Source organism: Ursus americanus, chromosome 9, assembly GCF_024610735.1.
Source record: "Ursus americanus isolate L20-20 chromosome 9, mUrsAme1.1.p, whole genome shotgun sequence".
Classification (NCBI taxonomy): Eukaryota; Metazoa; Chordata; class Mammalia; order Carnivora; family Ursidae; genus Ursus; species Ursus americanus.
This window is the reverse complement of record NC_142135.1, coordinates 1185405-1198417: the sequence shown is the minus strand read 5'-3', so window position 1 is coordinate 1198417 and position 13013 is coordinate 1185405. Positions and strand designations below refer to the sequence as shown.

At 60.4% G+C, this 13013-nt stretch overlaps 1 protein-coding gene across 3 annotated transcripts in view; it reads right to left on the bottom strand.

Annotated features, from left to right (window-relative positions):
• Positions 1 to 13013, bottom strand: part of ZC3H3 (zinc finger CCCH-type containing 3) — an 88860-nt gene that overhangs the window by 28312 nt on the left and 47535 nt on the right. The gene's annotated exons all lie outside the window — the stretch shown is intronic.

The window sequence follows — 13013 nt, the reverse complement described above, 5'->3', positions numbered from 1 at the left end:
AGGAGGCCCCAGATGCCCCCGCTTCGAGAAACATCCCCCTGCAGACACCACAGCTACAATGGGCTGTGGCTGCAGGCCCCCAGGCTTGGGGGTGCCATGCCAGCACCAACTGTGGGCCTGCAGCTGTCCTGGCTGACCCATTCCCCCAGCTGTCACATGGGCAGGCTGCCACTGAAACGAGGGGACAAGGCCCTCCCACTCAGGGTGCCTGGCATGGAGACTAGCCAGCTTCATGACTCCAGAAGGGCGTGGGGCCTTTCCCCCTCAGGACGCATTTGAGCAGTAATTTGTTTATGCAAATTGACCTTAATTCCATATTAGCTCAGACTCTGCTCATTATGTTATTACCACCAAGAGTACACACCGTGCCCCACTGGCAAGTCCCGGCCTCTGCGTGCTGGTGCCTCCAAGCAGCAGGAGGGGCCGGCGTGAGCAGAGCCATCCTCACTGCAGGCACCACCACCGGCCACCGGGACCTGGCTGAAGCAGGACGGTGATCAGCCCCATGCAGGGCCATGCCACCTGCCCTTCTGGGTCTCCCCAAGGCCCTGCATCCCACCCCCTAGGCAGCGCACAGGTCCCCATCTCCATCGGGGCACCCAGGGCCAGGACAGGCCTCAGGGCATCCTGGCACACAGGCTGCTGCTGGTGGGGGCTGCCCACAGCGGGCCTGCCCGGACCTGAGGTGCGGCTACCACCCCAACCCCGCGGCCCCAGGGTCCCCCGGGCCTTGGTATCTCTGCAAGCTGGGGGTGCTCTTGCCAGCGCAGAGCCTCTGAGGGCACGTTAGAGAGATACTCTGCGCAAGTGAGCCGGGTGCTCAGGGGACCCAAAGCTGCGGCGTAAGGACAAAGGCCAGGCGGGGAGTGCCGAGGAGGACGCCGCAGCCCAACGGCACTTAACCCAGTTTCCCTTAATTAAAATTCAAGTTCACAAACACCAATCTTGGGAAAAAGTCCTGCCAAGGGACCCCAGCCGGCCTGGCTCGTGCTGTCCACACCCTACAGGCTCCGGCTGCCCCCACACAGGGCGCGTCTCGGCAGGAAGGGGGGTGGGTAGGGATCCTCTGGGGGAGGCAGACAGACTTCCAGATTTTCCTCAGACCCTGGGACTCCAGCTCCACCCACGCTGGTCCCAGGGTATCTGTGTCCAGTGAGCACCTGCCTTTTCCCCTTGGCTCCCTCAGAGGCCAGGCCAAGGTATGAGGAGGGTGGGGCCAGGCAGGGTCGCCTTCTGTTCTGGCCCTGCTGCAGAATCCTGTGAGCCCTCTGTGGGAGCTGTGGTCACTGTCCACATGGCACAGCTTGGCCCGAGTCTTAATCCCCACAACTGAGAGCTGAGCCTAGGGCCAGGGGCCACCTCAGCTCGCTCAGCCGGAAAGCAACAGGCCCCTTACAGCCCCAGCGCCCAGCCCCATGGTGTCCAGAGCCCTCAGGGGTCTCACCGCTGATGAGGCAGCTGCCCCTTCATCCACGCATGTGGGCCAGGGCCAGCACCCAAAGCCTCCACTCCTGCAGCCCTGGAGGCTGAATGGACCGACAGCAAGCCCAGCCCATGCACGTAAGACACTCACCCCTCAGGGCCAGACCCCAGACCTCCCAACAGGCCCTGCAGTGAGAAGATGCAGCAGCCGCTTACAGGACCAAGGACACCACTCTTCGCTGCCTCTTCCCTTGGGGCATGGACCCTTCCCTCCTGGGCCACCACCCCTACCCATCCCCCCATCTGCGCCACAGAACGAAACAAAGCATGAGGGGCAGGTGGGCAACCAGACCTCCGCCTCACCTACCCACCTCGGCCCAGCGTCTCAGGACCCCACATCCCCAGAAACCCAGCCCTCCGAGGGGTGAGGAAACTCACCCGTGGGCACGTGCCGCTGGCTGAGGCCAGACAGGGACAGACCACCACTCCCAGGGGAGCCACACAGCTGAAGCTGCAAGAGGTGGCCGAGCCCAGAGAGGGACCTGTGGACGTGGAGGCAGACAGGATCTCGGTGCAGGAGGAGCTAGGAGCTTCAGCATAGAGTATGTTCTGGCCCCAAGGGTGGTCCCATCCAGGCCCATCCCACAGCTCCGTGCGGTGAGGAGCCTCAGCCTGGGGCTGTTACCAGTGCGCCCTGAAGAGCGAGCCCCAGGGATGCCCTCCTGGCTCCCAGACTAGGCACTAGGGCCAGACATACCCTATGCCCTTCTTCGGAGAAGCACCTTTCATGATTTACAGTTTTGGCCAAGAGGCGTATTTCAGGCGACACCTCTTTCCCTGCATGTTGTTGATTATCGCCACAGTTATTTTTATGGAAGAACAGGACTGAAAGATCTGTCCCCCTCTCCCACCAAAAACCACCCCCTGGGTTTCAGGGCCATTACAGGATGATTGTTGGCCCCTGGGCGGGGGGGAACGGGAGCAGTTTCGAGGCCTAGCAGCTCTCCTGTTCTCACGCCCTGGCCCAGTGTTTACGGCCTCTGCACACACGCATGCCCGAGGGACCCTGCGTGTCCGAGGGTGTGGGGCTGTGGCCCCCAGCGGTGCTGCGGGGCTATTTGGAGGAGGTGGACATACCCACAGAACTTGGGGAGGGCTAGCCAGGGCTGCAGAAGGGCCCACCTGCCCAGGGAAAGCGACCCCAGCCTGCAGCTGCACAGACCATCTCTGCCCTTCCCTCACCCCTGAGGGGCCCGCTCCCTGACTCGGGACCTGTGGCCAGGCGGGCGCCAGGCGGGCCAGGGGCTGCCTTGTAGCTTTTCAGTGCCATAGGTGTCACGGCACTCCGGTAAATTGTTACCCTAATGGAGAGGACAGGCTTTGGAAACCAACTGTATTGAGAAGAGGGGATAAAATTAATGAGATAATAGCCGGGCCAAGGACCCGGAGAGCGCTCCTGCCCTCGCGGCGAGGGCCCTGTAATTCCTTTTCTACAACAGGAGCCTCCGATCTAAAGGCTTCTCCCATCCGTCCGGCAGGCCCACGCCGCCAGGAAATTTCATTAACGCTGGAAAATAGGAAAGGTATTAAGCGTGGATAATGAAGGCCAGGGAGGGAACCGTGCCTTAAGATAGTCTTCTTTCTCGCCTTTGTAATGGGAGGCATGAACTTTCCCTTCAAATCCATTTCTAATCCATTTGAAATACTACAGCAAATTATCTTTCCTTCAGCCCGAAAGCGGGCAGCCAATTTACTCCGAATAGAAGTGACAATGCCCCAGGATTTATCACCATAACCTTGACTACACCAGGGTGAGGGCTGGGCCCCCTCACCCCCCCCCCGGGGGGCAAGAAGAACGGGTGGGGGGAGATAACATTTTAAATGAATAGCAGTGGTAATGGGGAGACAGACACACACACCACAAAAGTAGGTTTAAAAAGAAAAGCTGTCCATGGGTCTGGGCCTGGGGAGCAGCTGGCGAGTACCAGCCCGCGGCCGTCGAGGCGGCAAGGTGCTCTGCCATGCCGGGTGCTGACGGTCCTAGGGCAAAGGCGCCCAAGAGGAGGGGTCGTCAGGGTCTGGGCCAGACCAAGGGAGGCTTTCCTTGAGAAGCCAGGGATAAGTGTGGTGTGTGCCCTGCCGGCCTGCAGGGCCCGCTCACCCAGTCTGCTGGGGCTCCCCCGCCCTCCAAGGGCTTTGAGGGCCAACCCTGGACACCCATACTCTCTCCTCTGCGAGCGTCCCGTGGCCACTGCCCACGGCAGGTCCACAGCCTCCAACACTGTACACAGGGTGCCCCTGCCCACTGGGTCTGCTTCTCAGGCTACAGGGTGAGAAGGGCCCACCCCAGGCATCGTCGGCTACACAGCCTGGCAGCAGGGGCATGGGTGTGAACGAGAGGCATGGCAGGCAGATCAGCTCCCAAACACAGGTGCACCTGAGAGCAAAAGCACTGTGCCCACCCTGGTCGCAGGAGCTGACAAACAGCAGCCCCTCCTGAGGCCCCGTGGTGGGTGTTGCTCTCTGCACCCCAGACCCGCAGGTGAGGATGGGCAGCCTGCCTGGGCCACGTCAGGTGACGGCCCAGGGAGTGGTTCACTCCTGATCAAGAGCAGACTCAGGTGTAATAGACGAGGGGTAAGCGAGGTGGCTCCAACCTCTGGGAGGCCCTCGGTAGGGCAAGTCCGAAACTGGGAGCGGTGTCCAGATGCCCAGGCCTCCTCACCAGGTCCAACGGCACCTTTCAACAAATACGGCCTCAGGCTGCCCTGCACAGCCACACTGGAACTGAGCGGACCCCAGCCCCCACTCGGACTCACTCAGTCCTCAGGTTTTCCTGAGGACACAGCACAGCATACGTGGCCCTAAGGCAGCCCATCCCAGGCCACGTGGACCCAGAGAGGGTGGGACAGACCCTCCTCCTGGGGACAGGGCTAGGCCAAGGGGCCACACGAAGGCTGGGCACAGATCTATGTGCAGGACCAAAGAAGTCGCTGGCAGGAACTTGCCAGGCACCCAGAGGCGTTTTTGCTGGTGGGTTCTTCCCTACCCCTCAGGGAAGGCTCCTGGACCCTGGATGTGCCCACAGTCTGCTCCCCACCTTTCACACAGACCCCTCCCCTCCCTGGGACCCTCAGCCAGTGACCAGAGTCAGCAAGGAAACCTACCTCACCAAAGCTGGCCCACTCTCTCGCTCCGAGATGCAGGCTGGGGGGCCCCCCACCCTGATTTCCAGCTCCCTCGTGTGGTCCCTGCACCCCATCCCACCAGCTGGTTTGAAAACAGCATGTTTGACCAGGTTCTGTCCCCATTCTGCTGACACCCTGCAGCGGCCCCGACTCTCCTCGTGGGGAGCTCTGTCAGGAGACCCCGCAGGCTGGGCTGTCAGGCCCTCATGGGCCACTGTCCCCACACGCGCCCCCACCAGCCAGGACTCCAGCCACACTGGGCAGTTCTGCTTCCTGGAAAGCACTGTGGACTATGTGAGTGTGGTGTGTGCCCTGCTCGGCCTTGCATGGGCCTCTGCCATGCACACCCAACGCCCGTTATCAGGGTCACCCCTGAGACCAAACTCAGACGTCACATCCTCGGGAAGCCTTCCCTGACCCCCCGACAGCTCGCTGTCACAGGCCCCCAGCCTGGCACCGTGTAGTAATGCGCCCGGAGCACCTGGGGCGGCTCACCGCAGTGCCCTTGACCTGGGAGCCACGCTGCTGTGGGGGGCTGTGTGAACATGTGCCGGGAGAACGGGCAGCAGGAGGGGGGCTGGGTGCTGCCTGGGGACCCACACGCTGGTCCTCTTGGGGTTCAGGTCAGGTGACAGATGCAGAGAGGACACGTACAACGGGCAAGGAGACCAGGCAGCAGAGGCTCTCTGGGAACAAAGGGGCCTGAACACACAGCCCGTGCTGCTGGAGGAAGCACACGGGAGCCCGGACCGTCGGAAAGACCGTCGGGCGTGAGCACGGTGGGTGGGTGAACTGAGGCAGGGAGGCCGCGGCCACTGTCCAGGGCTGGGCAGGCAGAGGTGGGGGAGGTGGAGGGCAGAGGTCATGGGTGGAGGGCAGAGGGGCTCAGCCAGGCTCCTGGCCAGAGCTTGACCTCCAACCCCCGGTGTATGGGGCAGGGGCAGTGCATGGCCGAGGACCCAGCAGCCTCTAGGTCAGTCCATGCAAGCCTGTGGTGACAGTGCAGGAGGTGGGCAAGCTGGCTGGGGAGCAGAGAAAACAAGCGGGGAAGCATTTTTCAGGAAATGGAGCACGGTTCTGTGAAGCTTCGAGGCGAGCAGGGAGTGCGCCGTCAGCAGAAGCAGAGTGCCCGGGGGAGGCGGCTCTGCACAGCGAATCCCAAGTAGGTCAGGCTCAGCCGCCACCGTGACAGGCTGCAAAGTGCTTAAGTGGGCTTTCCACGGAAACGCTGACGGGCGCCACCTCAGCTCCGCTCGGAGGGTGTGAGTGCGCCCCTACATGCGTGCAAGGGGCCCAGCCCCCCCAGCCCATGCCCATTCTGCCCCCAGAGCAAGACCCAGCTTGGAGCCGGTGCAGGGGGCGGGGGGCTGGTGATGCTGGGCAGTCTGTGGGGAGAGCTCTGGGGGGAGGGGCCCATGCAGGACCAGCAGGGCAGAAGGGGAGAGGATGGCCAAAGGGCCGGCCTAAGGTAAGGGTGTCAGAAACAGGGCTCAGCAGCCAGGGACCTAGTGCACGGCACCGGCATCATGACGCCTGTGGCTACCTGCCCTCCTCAGACCCTCCTCCACACACACACAGCCAGCTCCAAGGACCCCAGGCTCCCAATGAGTCAGGGCTGGGGCTCCATGCCTGGCTGGGGCCATCCACCCTGCAGCTGGCTCTGGGTGCTGGCCACACGTTCCCAGGCCACCTGGTGCCAGGGCAGCCCACGGCTCGGCCTTCCAGGGCACATCTGGTAGCAGATGAGGGGCTACGGGCCTGGGTGGGAGCGGAGGCCTGGGGGGCTGTGTGACCTAGGGGTGGGCTTACAGCAGGGACAGGATGTGCCTGGACAGGGGCTGGCCCACAGTGAAGGCTGAGCACCTGACCATGGTCCTGGGGGGGGGGGCTGACTCCCCGGCTCCTGGGCTGACCTGGAGGGTCACCCAAAGGCTTCAGCACAGAGGCTGTTGTTGCATCGTGAGGGACCCCCTGTCCCGTGGCCCCCCAGGAATGAGCAGAAGTGATTCAGGGCGCCCCTGGCGAGCCAGCATGCTGGCGGGCAACACTAATTGTGCCGTCCCCATTACAAATGCCGCGGCCCCATTATGCGGGGCTGGGACTGTTTTATGTGCGCACATCTATTCAATTGGTATTTCGATCAATGGATGCATTACAAGCTTTCCCTTTAAGAGCCTAATAAACAACAAGATGGAAAGTAAAATTCTCCATAAAATGACACTTTTAAAAATCCATTTCAGCTGCGGCTATTGGTGTTCTGTATGTTAGCTGCAAAAACCACGTAGTACCGGGCCGCAGCGGCCCCACCGTGCAGCACAGCGTCCAGCTCGCGAGGGGTAGAGGGCGGGCACTAGGCTGCGTGGCCCTGGCAGGGCGCTCCAGCCTCTGCGCCCGGGTGTCACCCTCCGGGCTGGGTTGTCAGCCCAGCACTGCCTTGGCCCGTGACAGCTGATGAGGGGCAGGGCTGGCCCTTCCTCTGTTTCCCTCCTGCCCACGCCCCAGGTCTCTCTCTACCTGCTCCTTCTGTGTCTCTCCTCTTTCTCCCTCCCTCCCTCCCTCTGTCTCCTCTTGCCCCCCCTCCCCCAACCTGCCCCCTTCACCCTGTTCACTATGCACATCGAGTCCCGGCTGAACATTCCTCCAGCCCTGAAACGGCCCTTGCCCCCAGAACTCCATGCAAGGGACAAGCCAACAGAGGGGCAGAACTCAGGCCGCAGCACATCCATTGTAGCTCCTGCTTAGCATTCTCTGGGAAGACTTGGGGGGTCAAGACCCCACCTGGCTCATGGCTCCTTGGTTGAGAGCCCCCAAGGGAGCCCTGTGTAAGCCACATGGCCCATCTTGTCCACCACCCTCCTGACAACAGCCCAGGACTGAGGACACCCACAGGGACATTCAAACCAAGGTGAACCTCTACCCTCCTTCCATATCCCCCCAAGCCCCCAGACCCAGAGCTCTGCACGTCTGAACCCTGGGGACACTTCCCCAGGCTCCCTCAAAGCTGGACCTGCCAAGACGGCCTCCACCTCCAGCCTGTGTCCCTGGCGGGAGCTGGCTGGGCTGGACCTCCTCAACACCCCTGCTGCCTACACACTGTCCACACAGCGACCCCTTTCCTGTGCCTTCCCCGCAGGAGACTCTGGTGTCTGTGGCTCTGACCTGCATCAGCAGGGATGCAGGAACCCAGGCCGGAGAGTGCCCCGGCTGAGCCCTGGCAGCCCACGCCTGCCACACTCCCCCGAGGGACAGGTATGATCAAGCCCCACGGACCAGGCCCCATTGACCAGCCCGGACGTCCTGGCCTCTGGCAGCAGGTGCCTCACCCTCCCTCACAAGGCCTCCTCTTGCCTGCGTGGTAACCCAGCTCAGGGCCTCCACCCTCACACTCCGTGCTCCGAGCTGAGGGGCCGGCCCTGGGCCTGGCCCCACCGTGCCACTCCGCCCTCCCTCTCTGTTCCGGGGCAGAGGGCCCTAGCTACCTGCACCCCCCCTCTCCAGCTTCATCTGTGCGGTGCCCCTCACTTCCAGCACCACGGCCTCCTTCCGCCTGCAACGGCATGCCCTCCCCACCCCCAGCTCTCCCACAGGAGTCACCACCGCCCCTCTGGTGACCCCCATGCACATGTCAGGAAGGGGCCCTAGCATCTGGACACAGCCGAGCTGAAGGTCACAGGAGCGCAGCTCACACCACGGGCATGTCACAAAGTGAAAACATAACAAGAGCCACACAGAATGCCACAAGCCCTGGCCATCGGGGACCCCATGCATCAGGGCCACCTAAGGAGACTCATGAAGTGAGGGGAGGGAAGAGCCCGGTGGCCCCCATCACCACCTTGCAAAGGCGCTCACACTGCTAGTGAGGCCCGGCTCCCCTGGAAAGGGGCTGGGGTCCTCAGTGAGCCATGCAGACGGCACACAAACATCAGGAAAAGGCCCACGAGCTCAACAGTGAAAGCTCCCAAGCGTCGGAAAGTGAACAGGCGGCTAACTGCAAGATGAAAATACAGCAGAGTCGACAGCCTTCCAAGACCCCAGCTACACCTGGCTGGGACGTAAGGACAAAGGCAGCACGAATTCCATATTGAGGGAGCCCAGCGGCCGGCCAGGCCCCCTGCAGCGGGCGGGGCAGAAGAGTAAGATCAGCTGGCTGGTCTGGAGGCCGACCAGCTGGGGAAGGCTGAGAAACTGAGCCAGTGTTTCTAACGTTCACCTGGAAGAACATATGCTTGTGAGAGATGAAGGCACGTCCGTCAGCAGTAAGGACACAGAGTGCAGAGACAGCACTGCCTCCAGTCCCTGGACACTGGCAGGGCCGAGTGCTCATTTCAATAAATGGCTCTGGGGTGCCTGGGTGGCTCAGTCGGTTGAGCGTCCGACTCTTGGTTTCAGCTCAGGTGGTGATCTCAGGGTCCTGATTCTGACCCCTGCAGTAGCTCCACGTTGGGCGTGAAGTCTGCTGGAGACCCTCCCTCTCCCTCTGCCCCTCCTTGCCCTGGCTCCCCCTCTATAAAGAAGGTTTGGGTGAGACGCCAGTTCACTCCCACGGCATGGTTACAGGGGGAAGACAAGAGAACAGCACGTGCTGCCGAGGCCACAGGAGGCTGGCGTGCCCTCCCGCTGAGGGAGTGCGGGAGAGGACAGCCACAGCGGGAGGGCACCGTCCTTACCTACCGCAGCACGGCACCCCACACCTCTGCCGGAGCAAGTCCACAGAAACCAGGGCTCTGAGTCAGTCGGCGACATGCCCAACAAGACAAGGGAGCAGCAAAGACTAGAACTATGCCATCAACGTGTCATCGAGCACAGTGACTAAACTGTGGCATGTCCACACACCTGGAGGGAAAAGAACACACCACCACTAGCCACAGTGGCGCACCTGGACCCGGGGAACAACAGGGTCTCAGTCAGCTTGGGCTGATGGCCAGCACCACAGACGGGACAGCTTACACAACAGAAGCCGATTTTCATATGGTTCTGGGGGCCAGAAGTCCAAGGTCAAGGTGCCAGCATGTGTCTTTCCTGGCTTGCAGGTGCTCACCTTCTCCCTGTGTCCTCACATGGGACTTCCCGTACGCTGACAGAGAGCTCTGGTCTCTTCCTCTACTTATAAGGACTCCAATCCTATCAGATTAGGGCCCCACCCCAGTGACTTCATTTAACCTTGACCACTTCTACAAAGGCCCCTTCTCCGTGCACAGCCGCACAGGGGTCAGGGCCGCGGCCCATGAGTCTGTTCGGACGATTCATGTAACAAATGGTGAGCAAATGAAGTTAGACACCAAACAGTACCTCCCGTATGATTCCGTCCACTGAGAGCCTCAAGGCAGAGCCCATCCAGACTGAGAAAGGCCAGAGCAGTGGTCATCAGTGGGATGAGGTGGGGTGCTGGGAGGGGCGCGAGAGAGACCTGGAGCTCGGGCAGGAAGTGCACACCCCCTGCCCGACCTGGGGGGTGGGTACGCAGGATGAAAAGTTCACAGAACTGACCACCAAAGATACAAACTACAAACGTTTCACAAAGGGAAAATCAGAGAGGAAGATCTGTGCAAAAAGCCAAGTTTGGGAACAAGCATTTGTACGTGATAAAGGCGACATTTTTAAATAATGGAAAAAGCCTGATAGTTAATAAGTGGGCTTGAGACAACCAGATAACTATTAAACAAGATGAACTTTGAACTTACATCTTACACCATAACCCCAAATAAATTCCAGGTAGATTAAAGTTTTAAATGTACAACTTGAAACCACAGCACTAGAAGAAAATATAACTGAACTCCTATAACCTTGGGGTGGGGAGGCTGTTGCAAACAAATCAAGACACTAAGTCTTCAGACACTGACAGATCTAAGTACACAGAAGAGCAAAAAGATCTGCTAAAAAGCCTCATAAACAAAACTGGAAGGCAATACTCAAACTGAGAAACAATGATCATCTCTGAGAAAACAGAGGGTGACCCCCTGAATACCTACAAGTCTTGCAAACTTGTAAGAAACAGGCCGGAGGCAAATGAACAGTAAACATAAAAAATGTTGAACTTAACAATATGAATAAAACCAAAATTAAAACTGGATAGCATCCTCCTCCACTAAAGTGTGGAAACGTCTGTGGCAGCCGGGACTCCCCCTGAGAAGGGTGGGGGAGACCCAGGGCACACCGCCCCCACTGCCCCGGCAGCCAGAACTGGAGAAGACAGAACAGCAACAATGAAGAGGCGACTTTCAACTGCCAGGCCTGAGGGGTACGAACTGGTGATCAAGTTGTGTCTGCCTCCTCCAAGAAGCCTTCCAGTCCGCGGCCCGCAGCAGGGAGGGGGAGAAGGCAAAGGCGGGTGGGGGGGTGAGGGGGTGGGAGGCGAGCGCACTCCCTGCTCCAACACTCGTGTCCTGACTCGCTCTAGCACCCTGGCCAGCGCCCAGTAGCACGTACGCAGGCAAAGCCAGGCCCGAGGGTAGGAGCCAGGGGTGGGGTGAGTGGGGGCGGAGGGGTGTCAGTGGGGGCGGAGGGGTGTTCTGTGCCAGGCGCCCAATGCGTCAGACTCCGACAGGGGAGCACGGCGGACGGGGGGAGCAGGCCCAGGAGCGGGGGAGCCGGGCTGGGCGGGGCGGGCGGGGGAGAGGGCGGGGCAGGGCTGGTGGGGCGGGGCCGGGACTGGACCGCCTCTCCGCCCGCCCCGCCCCCAGGCCAGAGGCACGCCTAGGGGACAGAGCTCGGGCCATAATTTATGCTCCCCCGCCTATGCTTTATGGCTTTCTTAATTCGGCTCCTGCTACTATTAATGTAGTTAATGCTGAGATTATATCTATTTTCTGGCGTCAGGCGGTGATTTATTCAAGCCATTTTTCCGGTGGAGGCTCCCACGCTGTTAAATCAAGTGCCTTGCCAATTAAGTGCTGACTTGGGAAGTGGACGCAATCTTAACAGACATCTAACCGCAAATTAAACCAGGGCTCCTTACTCTGGGGAGTGGGCGGGGCAGCCGGGGAAACCTTGCTGACTTGGAGGAAAGTCACAGGAAAATCAAACCACTTTGCACCTGCCTGCTGGCTCTCGGATAGGGGAGAGGGGCCCCGAAGAGCCAGGCTCAGTGGAAGCTGGGGTTGGTATGCCCCCCGGCCACGGCGGCAACCCTGTGGGCAGGGGTTACTGGGCCTGTCCCCAACACAAGGAGGTCTCTGCAACTGCAGCGCCCACCCATTCAAGACATAACATTTAAAACAAAAGATTCCTGAACTGTCCCCAGTCTGCACATGAAGTGGCGCAGGGGCCCTCTGGCAGCCTTGGAAGGTACCAGGCGAGAGATGGAGGAGGTGGACGGGCCCTAGCACTGGATGGGCTACAGCCTGGCTCAGCAGCTCTGACCCTGGTCAGAGCCCCGAAGGGCAAAGGGTGAAGAGCTAAGGGTGAGGGAAGGCCCCAGTTAGGAGGGACTCATGGAGGGCCACACAGTTGGGGGAGAGAGGTGAGTACAGAAAGAAGGTAGGCAGCAGGGGGCTAAGGCTCACTGCCAGGATCACGGCAGGGCAAAGACACCTGTCCCAAGGCCCATCTCTCTGGATGCCCCGGCCCAGAGAACCTGCCCATGACACAGGGCAGGGTGGATGCTGGTACCACAAAGTGGGGCCTGAGCGAGCACTTGCTTGCAGGGGCTCTTTAGCCACGGTCCTCAGCAGCCGTGAGGCTCCCGAAACCCTCAGAGCAACGTCTCCCTCACCAGCCTTCAGAGGTCCCTGGCCCAGCCCTGAGAGGGGAATCATGTTTTGGGGTAAGAGCAGGCTGAAAGGTTGATATATGCAAAGAGTTAAATATGATATTGATTATCTGAGCGATGCTTTACTACTCCCTCTAAAACCAGGATAAAAGTGGTATTTAAAATGCTGTTTGATTGTGTAAGGCACCTAGGTACTGCTGGGTGACAAGGACGTTTTATTTCTTCCTGTCAGAGGCAGTATTTTCAGCTTCCTCTGCTCCTTGTCTCCAGGGACACCAGGGGTCACCGGTGCTGTCACAGGAGAGCCCTCGGTGCTGGCCAGGTGTGGCAGCCAGGGGGCCCAGGCACAGCCTAAGGGTCATCTTCCCAGGGTTCCATGGGGAGAAACTTAACAGGACCTTCTGAGACTTCCTTCCTAACGGTCCTGCTATTTACAGAATGAAGCTTCCGTCCAGCAAACCAAAGGGACACTCTCTCTCATTCTGTCCTGAAACTCCAGCCCTGGCCGATGGGTCTCTTCCTCTGTGAGCCACCGGCCCCCAGGAGGCCACACCATGGCTTGTGGTTTTGTCGCAGCGGTGGCAGCTCTCACAGGGTCTTGTCCCCCTCGGGGTTTGCCCCCACGGGTGAGGCCTGGGCAAGACGCCTGCCTGCCTGGCCCCTTTCCCACTGCTTCCCCCGGTGGGCTGGCCTGA